Source organism: Cupressus sempervirens, chromosome 8 (genome assembly GCF_028749045.1).
Source record: "Cupressus sempervirens isolate cs-2001-9-10 chromosome 8, ASM2874904v1, whole genome shotgun sequence".
Classification (NCBI taxonomy): Eukaryota; Viridiplantae; Streptophyta; class Pinopsida; order Cupressales; family Cupressaceae; genus Cupressus; species Cupressus sempervirens.
Genome location: NC_143125.1, coordinates 120,932,887 through 120,956,728, shown reverse-complemented (window position 1 = coordinate 120,956,728; position 23,842 = coordinate 120,932,887).

Below are 23,842 nucleotides of genomic sequence, written 5' to 3'. Positions count from 1 at the left end.
TGTAGGGAAAGCTAGATTTCAATCTTCTAGTTCTAAATAGTCTTTCCCAACTTGTACACTTCCATATTCAATATCTTTCCTCAAAGCTGCAAATATTTTATTTCAAGAGAACAAGGCTTTGATACCAATTGTTGGAATTAATAATGGGAAATAAAACTCTAAGAGGGGGGTGAATCAGAACTTAAAAAATTTAACCATAAAAACATTCACCACACATCCATCTCATCATTTAGCATGTAAATTTAAATAACTAGCTATATATGTTCATCCATAACATGAAACAAATAACACATAACAAAATAATTTTTTTAAACTAGAAACCCTCCAATGAGAAGGTAAAATTGGAGGGAGGATGAAACCCACAAATCTTCACTGCTATAGTTTTAAAGTGTATCCAATCAAAGTTACAATTATTTGATCATAAACTATGATATACCCTATTAAAGGCTTACAAAGATTGTTAAATCTTACTTTTTTCAAGGGTTTCAACACCATGCTAAAAGAGTACCTCGTTGGATGACTTTAACTTACAATAAAGGAAGCACCATGTTAAAGGATTTACCAAATCTTGTTGGGACTACTTGGTTAGGAAATTTTCACTGATTCATCTGTTAGAAATTTTCAACCTTGATCCTTTAGTTAACACCTCTCTACTAGATATTGGATCTCTTCTTTCCTGATGTGTACTTGATCCTCCTGATTAGATGTATCTCTTTTGTCCTTTAACTACTCTACTTTTTTCTCTCTAATTGATTTTGTAACTCATTCCTCTCTCACAACCTCCTTAATGACCAAGAATTCTCTCTTTACTTAGCATTCTCCCCTTGTTTTTCATCTACAAACACATACTCTTTAGGGTTTTCCCTCTTTATGAAGACTTAGGTGAACTAGGATTAGGTAGGAATCAAGGATTGTGATTCATTCATTTTTCTACTTAGAACATCCCTTAATCTGATTGGCTGCATGCACTACATAGGAATTCTCAATATACCTTTGTATATATCTTCTATAATCATAAAACAATCCTTAAGTCAACCCAAAAATGGTTTACATAGGAATTTGTGTCATTACATATAACTATGTCCAAAACTATTTACTTGACACTTGAAAGCTTTGATGCTTAGCATTCACTATTTTTTTAATGTTGTAAATGGGTTCCTAAATGACTGAACATATATGTCTTTCTTAACACTTGAGTGACTCAACACATACCATCTTCTTAACACATACTGGTTCTTGGCACTAACTGCATATATTTCTCAACATACACTACTTACTTGACACATACAAAGTTTTGTAAAGTAGTATCTTAAGTGTTTTGTGACTGTCTTGTCAAAACCAAAATGAGATCAAAAGCTTCAAGGTATAATACTTCTTAGTACCATGGTTAGGTTCACAATGATATTGAAAAAAGGCTTTAGAATCAAAGTGTGGAATTGATGTGGTAGAAAGAAGAAGTGGCCCAATATAAGGAATCATAATAATATTAGAGCTTACTAGCCTTCCCATAATTGAATGCAAATACACAAAAATAAAATTAAACTTAAGGTTCATCTAAAAATCATAAGAAGAAGCAATGAGTCCTTTGACTAGAAAATTTACTTTTTCATCTAATGTATTTGTGGCTTTGTTGATCTTTAAATAGTTGTTAGAACTTAACAATTTATTCTTGTTAGGTGTGACATTACTCTTATCAATGATACATTAGCCATTGCAGTAGTGCTCTCAAATTGGCTAACATATAATTAATAATAATAAAGTGCAATAGAAAGATGTGAGAAAGACATAAATTCAGTAAGAAAAATCTTGTCTCTAATGTATTTTAGGAAATTAGTGATAAACATATGTTGAATATCAATGTTTGGAACATGATAATAAATTTGAGTATTCAAATTCATAAAACTACCAATAAAATCACTGACAGTTTCCTCATGACCTTATTTATAATGCATTAAATTGGTCAAGGAAATTTGAGGACCTATGGTTTTATGAAACTATTGGATAAAAGCATTATATATATTTTTTAAAGGAATCAATCCAAGAATGTGGAAAGAAACAATACCATTGCAAGGACTTGTTATGAAAGGTGTAAGAAAGTTGCCTAGCCAAAATCTTATGATCATCGACACAATCACTATATTGGACTTGAAAAGTCTTAAGATGAGTCACATGGTCAACTTTAGCATTATAAGTATCAAGGGGAGGCATATAAAAATTTTGAGGGGTTATGGTTCATGATGTCTAAGGGAAAAGTACTACCCATGTCACATGTAGGGACATTAAACTTAGATTGACTTAAAAAATCAAGTCTTTGCAAAGAGGAAATAGTTTGAGCAATACTAATGATAGTGAAATAATTAGAAGAAATAGTTGGAAAAGGCACATTTTACACACTAGGAAGAGTTTATAAATTAGTGGTATTAATTTTTTTATGGGTGGAATACTAGGAACCACATTAGTAGGAGGATTAGGATAAGTGTGAAAACAATATCATATTGAGGTGGGAAATGAGGTAGTAATAAAAGTCATAGGAAGACAAGGAATAGGAAGTCTTGTGATAGGAGGATTGGAAGTTTGAATAGATGTAGCCACAATAAGTGGAACATAAGTAGGAATCCCAGATATAGGAGTGGAAACATGAAGGAGGCTAAATACTAGAGACCAACAAAACCATTCTTATTTTGGATTTGGTTTGAGACAAAGGCTTATTATATTAATGAGAAAGGTGTGTAAGACCATGAAAAATATTAAAACTATGTTCATCATTATGCACCACTTTCATAAGAGCACTAAAATAAGCAATAGTATCAATACTGTGATTATCTTGAATAATCCATTCGTGCATATTGGAAATATCAATGGAAAGATTATGAACTTTTTTAGAGGGAGATCTCAAACCCTCATCTTCATCATGAGGTGAATGAGAAGAGTCATTCTCCATAGAATCATTATGATCATGGTAATCCAAAGTGTCACCAAGGTCTCTAAAGAGAGGAGACAAAGATTCTAGATCAAAGGAAGACATGAGTGTATGACTTTGCCTCATGGGAATGCTATAGATAGGAGTTAAGGTGATGGATTTCATACACAAAGAAAGGAAAGAGGAAGATCATAAAAAGGTAATCTAACCTCAAGGAATGAACTAAACCACAAAACACACACTTAAGGTAATGAAGGTAAATACATAAAACATGCAAAGAGATATCAAAAGAGATGTATTTGACTAAATAATATAATTTAACATAAAAATATAATAAAATACAATAATCTATCTCCAAAATCTAAAAAAGTACGTAACATGTGAATGCACAATACACACAATCTAACACACACAAAAAATGGAAATAGATCACTAGTTGGGTTCACCAAAATGTATAAGGTGAAATGTGAAGAAATTAAAATGGCACTCAATTACTCCTCATTTTGTTTGATTTTTAAAAACTTATCTATCAAAGGGAACTTAAGGATATTTACCCTTTTAATTCCATCTCTAAGGTACAAGATTTAGGTAGACTAGGGCAATCCAAATGACAAAGGAGCACTAACACAAGAAAAGATCTAATAATTATAGAATTATAGAAAGTATGAAAGATCCTTAAAACCCTAATGTAGAAAGAGCTATGAAATATAATTAGTACTATTGATACAAAAACTATAAGTGTTAAAATGAAGAAATAAATTAAAGGGCTTGCCTTGAAAAGTAGTGTGGAATATTGTATATGATTTTCAAGTCTCTGAGCAACTCTAGGATGCAAACAACCTGTATCATTTTAAATTGGAATAACTCCAATTTAATGAAAGTTTAGCACCTATTTAATATGGGATCTTCAATCTGCCCCTCTCTTTCATCTCTTCTTTCCTTTTTCATCCTTCTTCCTAGGTGGAATTGGGGTAAAACCTAATAGATCCTCTTCATGGATTCTATTTTCATTTTGTTAATCTCAAGGTACGATCTATTTCTCCTAGGTCCCTACTTTTTATAAGGAAACTTGCAACAAAGAATATAACCATTTCCACATAACCCATAATAGATCTAAAATAAATATGTAATTAAAATCCACATGCAAGAGAATAGACAACATACCCACAAAATGTGACACAAGATATACCTTAGGAGACCCTCATTGAGGGAAAAAAAGCTAGCCTCCAAAAGCATCCATCACCATGTATTATTCAACAAAGACACCATTGCAATACAACCATGGAAGCCTTCAAATCCATAGCCACAACCAAGTAATCCATGTGAACAAGCATGGATTCACATATCCCATGCCATGCTTCCAACCATAAAAAATGATCCCTTGGCTGACTTGTCAAGCCTTTTCCCACTCAACTCTTGCCTTTTTTCTTTTTGTCTTTTTCTTCTCTCTACAATTGCCCTTGTGGCTACTTATATAGTAGAAAGTCCCACAAAACCACCAAGTGGCATTACATAAACCATATGCTACCTAATCCATTGACCCCACATTTAATATTGGAAATTTAATTCTTTTCTCTAATATTAAATAATTATATGAAATATTATCACAATGTTACAATACAACTCATCAAGTATATCTCATGGGAATCTTTCCATGTTGCATGTCCATCTAGGTGCAACATTAAAAAATAAAATAAAATAATACAATATAAGAATATTAAGCAATCTGTGTAACACCCATTATCTCAACAATCTCCCACTTGTTGTATACATTGCATAGAGTTTATCTGTAGCCACATAAATGAACAAGGGAACAATCCCTCCTAGCACATCAACCATCATTGATCAAAGGACACAAAGTGCTCCATTCTAGTACTCACAACAAAATCAAAGTATCCAACATCTCAAACATGAATTACCTCACCTCCTATTATGCCACTACCACTTAACATAGATAGAAGCCATCCAAAGAGAAAGCCACCCAAAATGTCACATTAGAATATCATAAAATCCTGTATAAACTAAAATACCAAGCACAATAACCTAATCCAAAGGTAATCACATGTATCCATAGTTTTCAAAATATCCATACCTAAAATAACAACAAAAAAAAATGCCAAACCCATCAAACTATCCATAACTCCAATGGTATACCAAGTGAATCTCACATCATTGACATATCCAATTTGTAATCTACAATCACAAGCCTCAAGAGAAATACCTGCCACATATATATGAAGAAGTTCCCACTACAAAAGATAATATCAAATATATAACCAATCCACTCACAACATCTCAAAATGTGGTCCCAAGGACATTGATAATACATAAACCAATAAGGTACATGAAAAAATATCATAAAAAATCTCCAATATTCTCCCAAGTTCTGCACAACCACCAAAGGAAAGAGATACAAAAATAACATGTCATCTCTCACATGACATACATGAGTACAAACCAGTGATCAAAATCTATAACCAATCTCAAATCCAATGTAAGAAAAAGTGAACATCTAGGAAGATAACCAAGGCCAAAGAGAAATCATGCAAATCATAACCTATATTATGTCCTTCTACACACACTTTTAGATGTAAGTTATGCAAGTATGATCTCCTCCATAGAACCTCAACCAAGAGCTTCAAAAAAACCCAAATCATATCATATAACTAATCATGGATATAAGGCTCTCACAAGAAGATAAAACTCATAAACCATTCCTAACTAAAGGAATATGCCCAATATAAAACCATCTCCCAAACTCAACCGGCATAACAACATATGCACATAGAGATAACTAATTCTAATCCATCTCTCAAATTAACCCTAAAGAACTAACTCATCTACTAAAGCTTGAGATCAATATCGATGAAAAACAAGCATAAACATAATGTGGTTGAGAGAAACAATGGGATATACCTCTCAAGTAGCAAAACATCAAGTAGACCAAGAGTGGAGAATGAGAATGCTTATCAAGATATCCATGTTTCCAACCAAGACTCATCTAAGAGAAATCTTCTCTCAAGTTCATATCAAGTGAATGCCCCTTGGACTTCATGCTAAAAGAAAACAACTGTCCCAACAAATACTTATCTAATCCAAGAGAAATCAGCATCACCATCATCTCTAAGTATCCATGAGCACCTATAACCAATCAATCAATGCCAACTCCAAATGCAACATAGCAATATCATTAAGTATTCAACTTATGATCAATGTACTCAATACCAAGAAACTAAACCAAAATCAATGTCAAAGTTCCAAAAATGGCCTTAGAAAAATAAATACAAAACATGATCTAACCATCTCAACCAAAGAGATAACATTCTCCATACGAACATACTATAACATATCGCAACTCTAATTGCATATCAGGAGTATTGTTAGAAACAATAGTCCACCAAGATAACTGAGAGGGGGGTGGGGGGTGAATCAATTGTCCAATAATTAAAACAGGTATCTTCTTTAAAAAAATTTAACCAATCAACCAAATTAAATAGAAATAATACAAAGATGCACATAGACAATTACACCAAGTATGTTGACTAGGGAAACCCTTGATTAGAGGGAAAACCCTAGTGGGAATGATTCCAACAAGATGATGTACTAATATAAATATTCCTTGTTAGAGGATGAACTCTATTAGGAGTTTGTTACAAAAATTAGTACAATGAGTCTCTATTAGGAGATTCCAACCCTATTAGGAGTTGTGGTTCAATGTATGCAAGAAGAACCCACTGCCTGAACATGCAATTTCAACTACAAGGAGATCTCATTGCTCAAACAAGTAATTTGGTAGTATATTCTTCTTTCCTCTATCCTTTTCTATATCTTGTCAACCAAACCAATAATTTTTAGACCTTGTAGAGTAGGTCAAGAACCTTGGGTCCAAATATCAAACATCAGATCACTCAAAAAAACCTCACAATGAAGTTTCCTTCACTTCCACATTTCTCTTCTCAAATTCACATTCTTTTCTACTTATTTCCAATCATTCAATCATATCAACACATCACATGATAAAGGAAAATTTTCTTTCTTTATAACAAGTCCATAAAAAAATTCCTAAGTCAATTATTAGTCCTTCTCAATTAATTATTATGGGACCTCACTAAGAACATGTTACACTTAGTGATAACATTAATCTTTTTCTTTGTAACTTGAATAACTTTACATACATGCAATATTATGATGAGAACATCATCCTAAACATCTCTTCTTCATGTCCTCAACTTCAATCCTAAAGATATCAACTCTGCTAGGAGATATAACAAGTTTACCAGAACATGCCTCTATAAATTCTACCTTAGAAAAAACATCACCAAAACTTACATAACTTCTTCGAGACTTGTCCTTTCTAATTTTGACATTAACTACACATTCTATATACTTATAATTATCTACCATAACCTCATGTAGTTATCACACTCAACTAGCCATTTATACCAACTTAATATTTCCACTATTTTTCTATCAGATACCATAGAAGACATCAAACATGCTATGTTGACATCAATGAAAAACTCACCCAATAATGAATGTAACATATCATTATCAAACCAATCTTCCAATCTTTCCAATCTTCTAAAAATCTCCCCCTTTGGAATTAATGGCAACATAGATGAAAAACATCTAGTTCCAAGAACACCAACAAAAGACAAATAGTTTTCAAATCCTCTTCATCAATCATACTCCCCCATAGATATACCTCAATTTTCTCAGCACCAAACTATTATTATAGATTCATGCAAAAATTCTATTTTAGTATAATAATTTCCTTCAATACTTCTCCCCCATAGTATAATTTTTTTTTCATGCCAAACTTCTCCCATATTGACATCAATGTCAAAGTTTTTTGCAACCAACATCTCTACATCAAACTATGTAACAACTATTACTTAATTAGCTCAAGTGTCAAAAGACATTATTCGACAACATCAACAATATCAATAAGCATCCTAAGTGACTCTATCCATCATAGATACTCCCCCATATAGGAATTATCAACATCTAGTCCAGATAAACATTGGTGCTTTATTACCCTGGACTGATGCACTCTTACATCTTCTACTCTGATTTAGAAAGGGGCATAACCCCATGCATACCTCGCAATCACTGAAGAGTTCTTTGGGAAGAGGCTTGATGAATATATCTACATTCTACTCTTTAGTGCTCACATACTCCAATCTAATTTCCTTTTTTGCAACTTTCTCTCTCAACATATGATACTTAATAGAAATGTGATTTGTCCTTGAATGCAATGCTAGATTCTTTGACATATTTACTATGCTTGTATTGTCATAATGTATAACAATAGGTTCATTAATTTCTATCCTTATATCATTTAGTATTAGCTTCTATCTTCACCAAGAAACTAATCTTCCTCCAAGAAAGAAAGCTCCTCCATTAGTGCTCTTTCTATCATGCATATTGCCTACCCAATCTATATTAGTATTAGCATTTAGAGTAAAATAATTAGATTTATCATACCATGATCCAAATTTTGAAGTTCCTTTCAGATATATAAATATCTTTTTCACTATTGCATAATGTTCTTATTTGGGATCAACCTAGAATCTTGCAATAATTCCAATTGCATTTTCTATATTCAGCCTTGTGTGACTTAGATATTGCAAACCTCCAATCATAGATTTGTACTTCTTCTGCTCAATAGTAGGTGTCTCATCCTTAGTAGATAAATTATGTCCAGTTACCATAGGTGTTCCAATAGATTTACATGTTTCCAAACCAAACCTTGTCAGTAATTTCTTCAAGAACTTAGTCTAAGAAATGCATATTCCTTCTTTATTCTATACTAGCTACAATCCTAGGAAATATTTTGTCTCTCCTATCACACTCATTTCAAATTCTTTCTTCATTTCTTCTACAAAGTTCCTACTTTCTTCATCATTTCCTCAAAATATGATGTCATCAACAAATATTACCAAGATCATTAAACCATCATTAGTTTCTTTCCAATACATATTACTATGAGCTTTATCAAATGTTTGTCCAACCTTGCATACTAGGTTTTGGGTGCTTTCTTCAATCCATACACTGCTTTCCTTAGTTTTGCATATTATGTCCTTGTCATCTGTCAAATTGCATCCTTTAGGCTACTCAATGTATACCTCTTCTTCAAGTTCTCCATTTAGAAATGTTAACTTGACATCCATTTGATATAATTTAAATTTCTTATGTGTTGCATAGGCTAAGAATCTTCTTACTGCATCTATTCTAGCCATTAGGGAATAAGTATCCTCATAGTCTATTCCTTCTTGCTTTGTTTCTTACAACTTATTCTTGCTCATTGATTTTGTTCCTAAATACCCATTTAGTTCCTATCACATTCTTATCTGCTAGTCTAGAGACTAATTCCCATGTCTCATTATTTACTATCTAATCCAATTCCTCTTTCATAGCTTGCTTCCAATAGTCATCTTTACATGTTTCTTTTTCATTCTTTGGCTCAACTTGAGATATCAAGCATATTTCTTCATTAACTTTGCTTCTTGTCATCACACCTTTGTCTTTACTTTCAATGACCTATATGGATAGGTGATTCTTTATCATGTTCTTTCTTGAATTAGGAGTTGTTATCTCAATTCTTGGCTCTACTAAAGGTTTTGAGATTTGTTCCTTCCTTTTCTCTCCTTCATTCTACAAATCATTATTAGTCTCAAGAAATACTTCATCATTTCTTGGCTTAGTAACAAAAACATCATCATTTTAATTGTAATAAACCATTCTCTCTTGTACTCTAAATTTCTCATCAATTCTCACATTAGCACTTTCCATAATAGTCTTAGTCCTCTAATTATAACATCTATAAGCCTTGGTATTCAATGAATAACCAAGAAACATTCCTTCATCACTTCTAGCATCAAACTTACCAATGTCATCATCTCTCTTAATGTAACACTTACTTACAAATATTTTGAAGTACTTAACTATAGGTGAGTGACCAAACCATAGTTCATACGGTGTCTTTCTTGACTTGAACTCAGTTCATAGTGTAGACTATTGTATTAATTACTTCTCTCCAAAATGTCTTGGATACATTTTTTTTTGCTAACATAGCTATAGATTCTTCTATTATAGACTTGTTTCTTCTCTCTGCAATGCAATTCTATTCAAGGTTTCTCAAAATTGATAGTTGTCTCTTAATTCCATTTTCCTCACAAAACATGTTAAACTCATTTGAAGTGAATTCTCCTCTACTATTTGATCTTAAACATTTATTTTTTACACTAGATTCATTCACAACTCTATTCTTAAATATCTTAAACTTGTAAAATGCCTAAAATTTCTCTTTAAGAAATACAATCCACATCATTCTAGAAAAGTCATCAACAAGAATCATAAAATATCTTTTAGCATAGAATCTCCAAATTTTTTGTAGTAGTAAACTTCTTGCTAGAAAAAGTAGTTCTATTATGCTTTGCCAAAATACACTCCTTGTAAATTGTGTTAGTAGGATTTACAATATTCAGTAAATCTCTAACAAAAAATATTTTACTAGTCCTCACAATACTATAAAAGTTTATATGATAAAACCTCTTATGCCATAACCAACTATCATCTACCTTTGCAACTAAACATGTCATTTGAATGGGATTCAGATGAAATACATTACCTCTAGATCTGGTTCCTATTCAAATTACCTTTCCATCTTTGTCTCTAATTATGCATGTCTTTTCTATGAACTACAATTGATAACCTTTATCTACTAGTTGTCCAACACTCAAAAGATTTTGTTTTAAACCATAAAAAATGTATACATCCTTAGTATTAGTTTTACCATTAAGAGTTATAGATCCAATACCTTTTACTTGACATGTTGTATTGTTTCCCACTCTAACAATTCCTCCATCATGACTTTTGAAGTCAACAAACTTGTTCATATCACCAGTCATATGATGTGAAAAACCGATGTAAATTATCCAATTAGATTTCTTCTCAACCTATGATACCAAAGCTACATTCTTTGGAATTTCCTCTTTAATTGCCACAAATCCAATTTCATCATCACTAGCACTTAATGCTTTATTATCATTATCATTATCTTCATTTGCATATAAACAATCTCTATCTTTTCTAGACTTATGATTTTCCTTATAATTTTTCTCTCTTTTAGAACACTTAGATGCATAATGAAAATAATCATCACAAGTCCAACACTTAAATATTTTCTTACCTCCTTTCACTCTTCTTACCAAAAGGGCTACTGCTTCATCAATCTTTTTGTCTTCTTCAAATCTGCTACTGCTAGAAAATCTTCTCTAGCACTTGTACTCCTTTATAGGTTAGGTCAAATATTCAAGGCACTAAAAGCTATCTCTATTCTAATTAATTCTTTGGACTATTTAAGTTCATTCTTGACTACTTCAATTCTTCTAAGAAATGTCTCCTTTGTGAAATCCTTGGTACAAGATATCAAAAACTATATCATCTAAACTAGTAGCTTGAAAGGTGGTATTAGAGTCTTCAATATCTTCCATATAACCTCATCATCTTCGTTGTTTCCTCCTTGAGCTTTAATACCTCTAGTAACTTCTGATATCTTGTCTATATATGTTCTTACAAATTCATCTTCCATCATCTTAGCATCTTGAAATGCACAAATCCAACTTTGTAGCCTCAACTTCTTAGAGTGTGCTATTAGCAATATGTCCAATCAATCAAATAAGGTAAGTAGCATAATTGCCACTAATGGTAACATATTTATTTTACAAATTATTCATGTTCATTGGTGAAGGAAAATTGTTTAAGTATCAGACAACATCATAGTAGCATGACAGATTTGATGATAGTAGACTATTCCCTTGGAATATTCTTTTGTATAGTTAACTAGAGATGCATGACATCATATTGATGACATATACTAGTGCACATGCCTGGATGATCAATCGAGTCCAAGTTATGAAGGAATTTGTAATGAAGTGATGATACGACACAAAATAGATTATATTAGTAGAATGTGTTGAACAACTTGATTTATTATTTTGAATTACCATTTCTTAATGAGCTAACTCTAGTGATGTTATGTGAGCCAACTAAGGAAGATTTTACTAATATGTTTGGTATAAGTAAAGAACTTCATTTATGAAGTTAGTGTGAAAGTGGAATAGTAAGAAAGATATAATTAGTGATTGCAAACTTTATATGATCTTGTGAAATAAGAGTAACAAGTGAATGTGATATTATGATATATGATAGGAAGTATTTTTATGCAAGATATGATGCAAATTGATATGTGCACTATCACTCTTGTATGAAGAATTGTTAGTCAAAAGATTTGTGAAGCACAACAAGTATCTCAGTATTGTATAGTTGCATGTTAGGGTAGTGGGATTTTCTTGCACACATTTGTATATGATCCACCAACTCCTAAAAGGTTTGAAGAAACTCTTAATAGAGTTGAGGATTCTAACAAGTTCTTGTCTCCTAATAGGGACTCAAGTCACTATACATTCTTCATAAAATCCTAACATGGTCAATATCCTTAACCAAATTCTTTATATAGTGAATCATCTAGTAGGTTTCATCCCCATTACGGTTTTCCCTTGGCTAGGGTTTCTCGAGTTAACAAAATATGGTGTTATGATCTCTCTTTATGTATGGTCATTTATAATATTCAACATTATTGGTTTGCTTTATTATGCATGTGGTAAGGTAATTAATATTATCTAGTTGTGGGCAAAAATGTTGAAAATACTAATTGACACCCCCCCCCCTCCCCCCCAATATTATCTATTTCTAACAATTAGTATCAGAATTTGGTTATTGAAAAGAGGTTTAATAGATTGAATAAGATCCCTATGGATATAGAACAATTGAAGAAGAATCTTGAAGAGGAACTTGAATAGATTGATTTCCTTACTAATGAAAGAGATGGCCTTAAGGATAGATACAAGGATGCAAAAACCTACATTGGTGAGTTAAAAGACAAAATAGATGACCTAAAGAAAAAAGAATCTAATAATTAGACTAGTGATGATTATATTGAAGATCTAAAGAAAGAAAATGAAATCCTAAAACTTGAATTAAAGATCGTTGAACTTAAGCTGAGTCTTAAGAAAAATGGAGAAAAGAATGACTTTGAAATTAATGCTAAAAATGTAGATCTAAAATCATAGTTAAGAAAGATAACATCTGAATTAGAATCTATTAAGATAGAGTATGTAAAATTAGAAAAATACAACACCATTGTGAAAGGTGAGTTAGTAAAAATCAAATGACAACTTGAGAAATTATATACCAGTAGTGATAAGATTGAAGAAAAAATATGCACACAAAGACCCAGTTATGAAAAGATTGGACTTGGATTCTTTCTTGGTCAATCCACCAAGAAATCTATTGAGAGAAAAGAATCTGATACTCCTAAAAGTAATAAGGATCTAAGCAAGATAGATGATACACCCAAGGACAAAAAGAATGTCACTCATTCTGAGAAAGATAAAGAATCTAATGATGATATGGACAACTAAAGAAAGGAATTTATGCTTGGTGTGATGAACCTAAAGACACTAAAGTCAATTGCAAAGATAAGTCCTTCAAGCCTATTTCAAAGTTTTATTGTCATAATTTTCATGCATATGGTCATTATGTAGTAGATTGTAAGAAACCTAAATTTGATAGTAATAATGCAAATAGTAGGATATATAGGAACACTAACCATGCAAGAAATAGAAGAATATCTCATAGTAATGAAAGCAAAGAAATAAAACAAATTGTTTTCTAAAAATGCAACAATATTGGACACATTGTAGGGAATTGCAGAGTACCTAATGATCAATAAAATGAATAGAATAGAAATGTACTTGTATGTCAATTGTGTAATAACTTTTGACACACAATGAAGTTTTGTAGAATGGACAGAAGAGACCTAAATAGGAATCTAAATTACAGAAGGAATAATAGAAGAAATGATATGAAGGAGAAGAAAAATGAATTAAAGGAACTATTTATAAAGGAAAAGGAACCAAAAAGCTCTCATACAACTATAGAAGATGTACTTGACAAGAAAATGAAGTCACTTATTGTTTGTGACTCCTCTTACCAAAATTAAGCATTCTCAGTGGAACAAAGTATTAGTTATTGATAACTAATGTTAGAGTAACTATCAAATGTTGCACAATTGATAGTATGTAGTAGACCTTGAGAGAAGTCTACAATGAAGTGTGCATTTCCTAATAAGATTGGCATAAGGATATGTAAGATTTAATGCGAAGTATAGATTGTGAAAGATATAAAGGATACAAATTGATTTGCATACATCATTTTCTTGTACAAAGTTTGAGTCTAAGATTGAAGCAAGATTTGAAGAATTAAAGAGGCCTAAAATTATGTGAAGTCACCAAAAACCCTAATATGTGAAGCTGAGGTATTTTGTAAATTATTAAACATAATCTTTCAAGAATGGCAAGACAAGAAGTCTTTAATGTAAGCAATAGAATTAGGTACAATTTGAAGAAACACCCATTTGTTTCTTTGCTTGATGACCCTATTGGAGCATTTTATTGCAAGATTGAAAGCATGGGTGATTCAAAGATTCATAAGGAATTGGACAAAATGTGCAGCAATGAATTGTCATTGAAACCTGAACATAGACACCTAGGACAACTTAACCTAGTTAAGAATATGGTCTATATGGATTTTGACAATAATGAATGGACAAGGATAATCCTAAGTAGAGTACATGATTATTTTCTATGGTTTCAAGATTCTATTATATGTATTGAAAATGACCTAATTCACAAGGTCATAGGTTTGAGAAATTAAGGATGCAATCCAATGAATATTAAGAATGTGCCCAAGCTAGTTCAGCCAAATCTCAATACATATTTTGATGGTAGAAACATGAAAGTCAACACCATTCAAGATGATGGAGTGAAACTCATTTGTAAGATTTTGGGATATAAGTATAATCATGGATCTAGGATAGATTCAATCCCTATAGGATTTCTTCATCTAGCTTACTTGGTAGTAAGAGGTGAAGAAGTTAATGTGTGATATTATCTTAACACAGTTGTTGGATAACATATCTAGAATCAAGAAATCAAGTAGTGCAGTCTTTAGGTTTGGATCCCTATTGACACATATTTTTCTATGCAACTAAGAAGTTCCCTAAAATCACTTTTTGGAATGAAAATGAGTGTGCAATGTAGTTAATCACTTCAGCATATAGGTCAAGACTTGAAATAGTCAGAGATAATGATATTGATAGAATAATGAAGTCTTTCCAAGATAAAATGAAGCAAAGGTATATGATACCTCCTATGCTAGTAGAGAAGTATAAGGATGAATTGTGTTTTATGGTTGAAATAGATTTCACTTGCATGGAAGCTATATTTTGTTGGGTAAAGTTCATTGAACCCATGGGATATGAGATGAGTGAGGAATTGATTGAAGGGTATGCATAGATAATCCTTTATTCTGAAGTTGATTCTGAATGTCTTAGATAGGGGGCATATTCCAAGAAAATGAGAGAAGTCAAAACTAGTCAAATAATGAAGGATTCTAGGAAAGAGGTGTTGGAATGTTCAAAAAGGGAAGAGTACTTCTAAGAGGGAGGTGAATCGGAAGTACTAATATTTTTATCCTTTCAAACCCTTAGTAACACATAGCTAAACGTGATGTACATGCATGTAAAAATATAAGAAAAGATGAAAATGAAAGCATGCATCAACACATAACACAAAAATTTGGTGACCCAAAAACCCTCTAGGCATAAGAAGGTAAAACTGGGGTGGGGTTTAGACCCACAGAAATCACTACAACAATCAATATTCAACCACTTTTGACAATCTGCCCTATGAAAAGCCTTCCCTATTAAATACTTTAGATAGTGTCAATAGTGACCTGGTTAAAGGATTTACAAACACTTACATGAAGTGCCACCCTGTTAAAGAATTTACAATAGGTTGTTAAACCCACCTAATACATAGGATTTTCAAGACCTTCTCCAAAGGTTCTCCTACCTAGCTATTAAGCTAACCTATCAACATAGGATTTCAACCTCTAATACAATTATGAGAGAGTATTAGAATATATGACCTGATTGAATGCAATCTCAAATTGCTGGGTTCAGCTACTAGATCTATTCTTCACATTTTGATCCTTACTTGATCTAATCTCTATATGTGTTCCTTTTCCCTTGTACTATTCTAATCAACTAGATATGAAATTTCTACTCTATTCCTCTAAGTCTTTTCCTCTTTGCACTAAAATTTTGCTATAATATCCCCTTAACACTATTCTCTTCCACACATGCAATGGGTTATTGACCTCCTTATAAAGAATAAAAAGACTTAGGGTTAGGTATGAATCCATAATCCATATTGAATCTCAAATTATTGCTCATACCTTGGATTTTTCTCATTGGTTGCATGCCTTCTCCATATTTCTAATTGGTTGCATGTAGATTTAATAGGGAATGTAAACGATTCATCCTTATCCTTTTTCTCCTTCAAAACCTCTCTACATCAGTTCCAAAAATGTTTTACATCTTAGTTTGTGAAAGAACAAACAATTATGTTGGTCCTGAGTTACTTGACACTCTTTACATTACTGATTCTTGGCATGAACTGATTCTTGGATTTCTTGGCATCTATTACTTTCTTGGTTTTCTTGGCACCTGTTAGACACTATATTGCTCAGTACATGTATGTTCTATATTAGATCATTTGGCACATACTACATTTTGACTTGCTTAGCACCAACTATGGCTTGGCACCAATTGAAACTTTGGCTCAGCATACATTGTGCACTTGGCATATATAGTGAGAATGGTTAAGTGTGTTGACACTCAATTGTCAAGACTATTCTTTTGACCAACAATCTCCCCATTTGACATGAGTGTCAAAAACACTTAACTAAGCATTTATGACCTTAATCTTATTGAGTACATGCAAAATCTCAAAAATATTGTGAGTTTATATACCTTATGACTCCCTTAAGTTGATTATGCCTTGTCCATTCTTGAGACTAAAATTTTGTGCTAATGTGTCTGATCCTCTTTGTCCTTTGTCCTATTTCTTGACCTTGTATGCTATATCTAATTTAAAGTTCAAAATTTTGCATCTCCCTCTTTCTGCTTTATTACTTGACATCTCCCTTTTTGGCTATTTACAAAATTTCCACTTTATCCTCAGAATGAAAGAATGTAATAAAAAAATGATTCAAAATCTGCATATATACATATCTCATCTTTACTTTATCTCCCCCTTTTTGACATTGATGTCAAAGGGTTCTATGGAGTAATACCAAGCTTAGCCAAAAAAGTGTTGTTTACCTCCAGGAGTATCTTCAGAGCTGCATCCCAATTTTCTAATGCAATTTCCAATGACTTATGCTCGATGTAAACCTTTGCTACTAGATGCACAAGTCCATTTGAGGTAGAAAGATCTGAATCTTTCTTGAGGACTATTTTTGCATAAATTTTCTCCTTATGAAGTATCTCTAAGTGAGGGGTTATAGAGGACTAAATTTTCATCAACTTAGCTTTTATATTTTCCTCCTTTGCTATTAATATAGCTAATTCTCTTTGAGTTTGAAGCATTTGAGTAAAATTCTTCCCACTTTTGAGTTGGATTGGTGGGGAGTTGCATACTAGAAATCTTTAGATTTCTCTCCAAGCTCATTATTTTCTGGCTAGTCTCCTGTGTGAAGTTGGAAAAATCACACAACTTGTTGTATAGGGAGAATATATTCCCAAGTACAATTTTGACTTTATCTAATGTCTTAGCTAGTTCAACTTGTTATAGTGCTATATCACCAGATATTTTCTCATTTACCTTTCCTTGAAACTTCCTTTCTGACCATTCCATTAATTTTGCATTTGTATCATGTTCTTCATTTGTCAATTAGACAACTATGTTAGATAGTTGCTCTACTATTGGCCTTGACTCATTAGGTGTCTGCAAGTTGAAGGCATCCATAAAGATGTCTTTTATTTTATTTAGTGCTTGCCTATATTTATATTTTTTTCTCAATACCTCTTATCTTCTTCTTCTTCTATCTAGTGCATTCTATATTTCATTGATTTTCTCCACAGTGAGAGTAATAGATTCATATTAAGGTATTGTGATTTCTTCATCAAGCTCAAGAATTCCATAGTGAAGTTTCCTGGCTACTTTTGTTGAGCTCGAGCCTAGTGTTCTAATTTGTAGTGCTAATGTTTCAGTGCTTAACTTCTAAAGAGTTTGAGTGTGAGTACCTATTTTTTGGTAATTAAACCAAAGTTTGTATTGTATATTTCTCCTCATCTCTTGTCTCTTCCTTCTCTTCAGCTTGTTTCTCCTTTTCACTATCAATTGTTGGGAGTGTGTTGGCTAATTGTTATGTTTTCTCTTTGTCTTCCCCTATTGCTGCACTCGGCACTTGAAGTGCATCTGTGACCTATTTTGGTGGAGATGGTTAAGGAAGGAATAAAATTCCTGTAGTTTGTCTGGTCAAAGGTGGTTCTTGTGTTTGCACCTTGAATTCCTTTGATTTTACTAATACTTTTTGGAAATCATCAACACTAATCAGTATTGGGTTTGAACATAATCTACCTACTTATGTTGATTGGTCAAGGATCTTTGGTAGATCCTCTACAGTTAATGGATTGATGGTTTGACCAGAAGTGTTAATAACATCTTTAATCTTGATTATCTTTATAGGTGTGAGGGTGGTATGAGGAGTGCTAGGAGGTGATAGTTGTGTGTCTCGAACACTTTTGTCTTGCTACTCATCTGTCCCCTTTTCTTCCTCTTTCTCCTCTTTATTCTCCTCTTCATCTTTCTTCTCTTCTTCCACTTTCTTCTCTTCCTCAGCCTTCTTCTCTCCTTCCTTCTTATCTTCCTCCTTCTTCCCTATTTCTTTTATTTCCTTTTTCTTGGCACTTGCTTCTGTCTTGTATTCCTCATCAAACACATCATCACTTTTCTTATAAATTATTTTCCACAATCTTGTGGATTTTCTGACTACATCTTCAATTTTATTCTACAAAATACTAAATACCCTCTACTTTGGAGTAAACCTATTATTGTGCCTCTTGACTACATTAGTCACTTGACCCTTAGGCAAATCAGACAACAATCTTGCTCAAGTAGACTCCCTTATTTCTTTTTCCATCTTCAAGAAAAAATACTTTTTGTCTTCTACTATTTTGTACAACTCCTTGGGCATTGAGCTATCTAGCTCTAGATGTGTGTGCTTGTACTTAGCCATCATAGCATACATAGATTCGTCTATTTTGTTTTGTTCTTCCTTAGTGAGCTTATTAAAATCTAAATTCTTTAATTCTTTCAAGTCATCATTTCTAATCTTTGTACACAATTTATCTATGGCAGACTTGGGTGGATGACATACCATTTTAAACTAACTATTAACTGACTCTATCCTTTCTTTGTCTAAGTCAGGTTGAGCTATATATTTCCTTCTCTTTCTTGGCTCCTCATCTTTCTCCTTGGTAGTTTTCTTTTTCTTTTATGCCTCTTCTTTGGCTTCTTGTGTTGTAGCTCTTGTGGTGGCTTTGGTAGTAGGCTTCTTAAGTTCAAGTTTTGCCACTTTCTTTGCTTTAGGTTTAGGAGCAGGTGGAGTTTTAGCCTTCCTCTTGGTGACTTTAGTTCTAATAGGTGCTTCCTTAGCTTCTTCTTCCTTGGAACCTTCTTCTTTATCTTCACCTAAGCCTTGTGTCAATTGTAAAGGCTCATCTTCTTCATTGTCATCCTCTTCTTCATCTACCTCCTCTTCTGTTGTTGTTCCTGCTTCTTCAACACCAAATTTCTTCTTGATCTTATTCATCAATTTGTCCTTCTTCTTTACTACTGTGTTAGTATTAAGATCTTTCACTATCCTTGATTTGATAACATCATAGGTTCCAAAATATTTTGCAGTCTTGTCAATTTCCCCTGCAAGTAGAGCTGCTATTGCTATTGAAGCTTGATCAACATCAAGTTCATAACCTAGTGGCCTAAGCCATCTCACTCTAGGTATCACTACTTGAATATAAGTGTAATCAATGTCTAGAAGAAAAAAAATATCCTTTTCATGCTACTCAACTAGTGAGACTGGTATCCTCATTCTTTGTTTCATGGACTTCTTGAGGTCCTCAAAGTAGCTAGTCATTTGTGCATCAAAATTCTCACCCATCTGCTCAATGAATCCATTTATTTGATCAACAATGGTCTTATTTGGATCCTATCTCATCTTTCCTCCTAAAGGGAATTCTTTCATAATATAGAAAAACATACAAACCAAAACTGAGCCAAATTTGCATTGAGCTCCCTTAGACTTCCTTATAGCTCCTAGATTCTCATTAATTTTTTGTAACATGAGCTCTACAAGATCATATGTATGATCTTTCTTCACCAATTTATAGGCAACATCCATTGCTATACATGGTACACTGTTTAGTCTACTTGACTAGTAGAATTCGTGTGATATGACTCTTAGAAAAAAATCTAGTAGGGGTTATGTGATGGTGTCTATTGTCATTCCCCTATTGTTCCATTTTGCACTTATATTCTTCTTTATGGCTTCCTTTTTGTCACTCCTTATGGTCTTTGGCTGATCTAGGGTTGGAATACCAGTAACCCTATGGATAGTTTTCTTTTTAAACTTCATTGACCCTATCTCTAACCAAAAAGCTTCATCAGGGATTTTTCTCAACACTATGCATATCCATTTTGTGTTAAAAATAATAGGGAAAACTACGGCTTTGGTCAAACCCTTCTTCTCAACTATGGAGAATTCATCTTTAAGTTTTCCATTTTCACATAGTTTATCAAATGCATTAAAAATATCCAAATCTCCTATGGCTCCAATTTTATAGTTATAACACTTTCAAACATCTTGAATCATAAAATTTTTATCAAGAATTACAGATAGGGCACCTACAGGATCATTCTTATAAGTGACTTTAGGAATGGGCCTAAACTCTGACTATTTGACTTTGTTGTTGACTAGTTGAATTTCACGACTTTCCTTTTTCTTAGTATATTTTGACCCAGCTGCCATTTTTTACCAAACTAGAGTTTAAAATTGAATGAACTTTTGAACTCTACATAGCTCGGCACTTGAATCAAATACCTATGAATCGATGAATCAGAGTTGAATTAGTGTTGGAACCACTACAAATTGTTGTTTGATCATTGTATAATCACATCTTCACTCTACTTGACTTCACTTTGTGTTTGAATGATTAAAAAATGAATGATTTTCAACTTTATTAGGTTTTAAAAACTTGCATTTATTGCACTTGTGATTATAGCTATACACTAGGCTTCCAAAGATTTTGTCAACTCAGCTTCTACTGATGTTCATCTACTCAGTAGCTACTACCTTACTTCAGTCATCAATAGATGAACTTTTCAATGCTTGGCAGTCACGAACATGTCTTACTCAGCATCCACTAGTCTATTCAACTCGACATATATTGTAGTTTCACTCGACAACCAAAGGTAGCTCAGCATCATATTCTAACTTTTAACTTGACATCTTTTTCTCATGCATATTTATTCTTTGCAATACTTCTATGTTTTCATCGGCTGATGTATGATACATCTTTATATGTATCAGCCCCATGTATCTATCTTGTGCTTAATTGAACAAGGTGTGATCACTTGACCTCTTGGGTGAAGTGATCTATCCATTTGATGTGTTAAATTCACCTTTCTTCTTCCATGTCTTGTTCATATGTCCTCTTATTCATTCAACATCAATCTTCTCTTTTCCTTTGTTGACTTTAGCTTTTGGTGCTTTTGACTTTGTAAGAAAATTTCTATTAATATGACCAGTCTTCAAGCAACCAAAATATGTAGTTTGATTTAGTCATATGTTGTAACTTCCCTTGAAATGTTTCCTTATGTAATTTTCAGGAATGTGTCCATACTCCTGACAGTAGTGACAACTATATCTAGTATTGTAATCCCAATTGTAGTGATGTGCATGATTGATTCCTCTTGTAGGTTGATTAGGTGTCCATATAGGCTTTGATCTACATTCAAATTCTCTATATTCATACTTTTTGTAGTTGTAGCAATGACCTTCAAATCTTGGCGTCCTCATGGTCTTGGTTCTGCAGTCTTGTGTTAAATTTCCTTATTTTTTGCATTTGTGACAAAATTTTGCATTCATAGGCTTATCATGCTGATGAATATTCTTTCTTCTGCACACATTAGAGGTATGCCCCTTTTTACCACAAAAATGACAAGTGGGTTTAGTATTCTTACCTTTTTTGCTTCTTTCTTCTACAACCTTAGATGATTCTCCTTGTTCAATGTTGATGTAGCCAAGTCCTAAAGTATCATTACTAGCCCTTGGTGATTTCAGCAATAGCTCAAAGTACTTGATGGCCTCATTGGGTTTTTTGTAACTTTTTGTCATTTCCTTTTCTCTCTTCAATTCATTCTGCAATTTTTCATTTTGCATCTTCAAGGTGTAAATCTCAATGTCCTTTATGTTTAGCTCATGATGAACATTCATCATCTAGCTTAAGCTATCTAGCTACATGGTTGAGATCTTTTCAAATTCAATTGTCTTCTCATCTAGCCTATTGATGAGATTTCTTTTGTCATCTTCTATCATGGCCTTGTCTTCAATAGATTTTTTTTTTGTCTAGTCACTTCACAAAGCATTATGGCTTGTGATTCTTGTTCAAGCTTGAGTAATCTAATTTCTTCATCTTGTGCTCTATTTTTCTCCATTAATTCTGCTATTTTTGCATCAAATTCTTTGGAATCTCCATTTGAAAACACTTGTGAGGTGTCAATCTCTTTATAGTGTATGTCATTTTCAGCTATGGTTATCTCCTTCCTTCCTTTCAAGGATTTTCTCAGTTCCTCCCTAGCTTTTTCAACTTTGTGTAGAGCTAGTTGCAAATCAATCACCTAATTGTAAATGATTCTCCCAAGTTTGAAGACTTCCATCTTCTAACCTTTTTCTCTAAGTTGTTAGGCTTTTCCTTCTGAGAAATAGCACTCTTATACCAATTATTAGAATGTTCAAAATGGGAAGAGTACTTTTGAGAGGGGGGGGAGGGGGGTGAATCAGAAGTACCAATTTTTTAATACTTTCAGACCCTTATTAAAACATAATTGAAAGTGATGTATATGCATGTAAACATTTAAGAAAACATGAAAATGAAAGTATGCATCAACACATAACACAAAAATTTGGTAACCTAGAAACCCTCTAGGAATAAGAAGATAAAACTAGGGTGGGGATGACACCCACAAAAATCACTGTAGCAATCAATATTCAACCACTTTTGATGGTCTACCTTGTGAAAGGCCTACCCTATTAAAGGCTTTACACTGTGTCAATAGTGACCTGGTTAGAGGATTTACAAACACTTACATGAAGTGACACCCTATTAAAGGATTTACAATAGGTTTTTAAAGCCACCTAATACATAGGATTTTCAAGACCTTCTCCAAAGGTTCTCCTACCTAGCTATTAAGCTAACCTATCAACATAGGATTTCAATCTCTAATACAATTGTCAAAGAGTATTAGAAAATTTGACCTAATTGAATGAAATCTCAAATTGTTGGGTTCAAGTACTAGATCTACTCTTCTTGTTCTGATCCTTACTTGATCTAATCTTTGTATGTGTTCCTTGTCCCTTGTACTATTCTAATCATCTGGTTATGAAATTGCTGCTATGTTCCTCTAAGTCTTTTCCTCTTCACACTAAAATTTTTCTATGATCTCCCCTTAACACTGTTCTCTTCCACACATGAAATGAGTTCTTGACCTCCTTATAAAGAATATGAAGACTTAGGGTTAGGTATGAATCTATGATCCATATTGACTCTCAAATTCCCACTCATACTTTGGATTTTTATCATTGGTTGCATGCCTTCTCCATTTTTCTAATTGGTTGCATTCATATTTTGTATGGAATGTAAATGATTTGTCCTTATCCTTTTTCTCC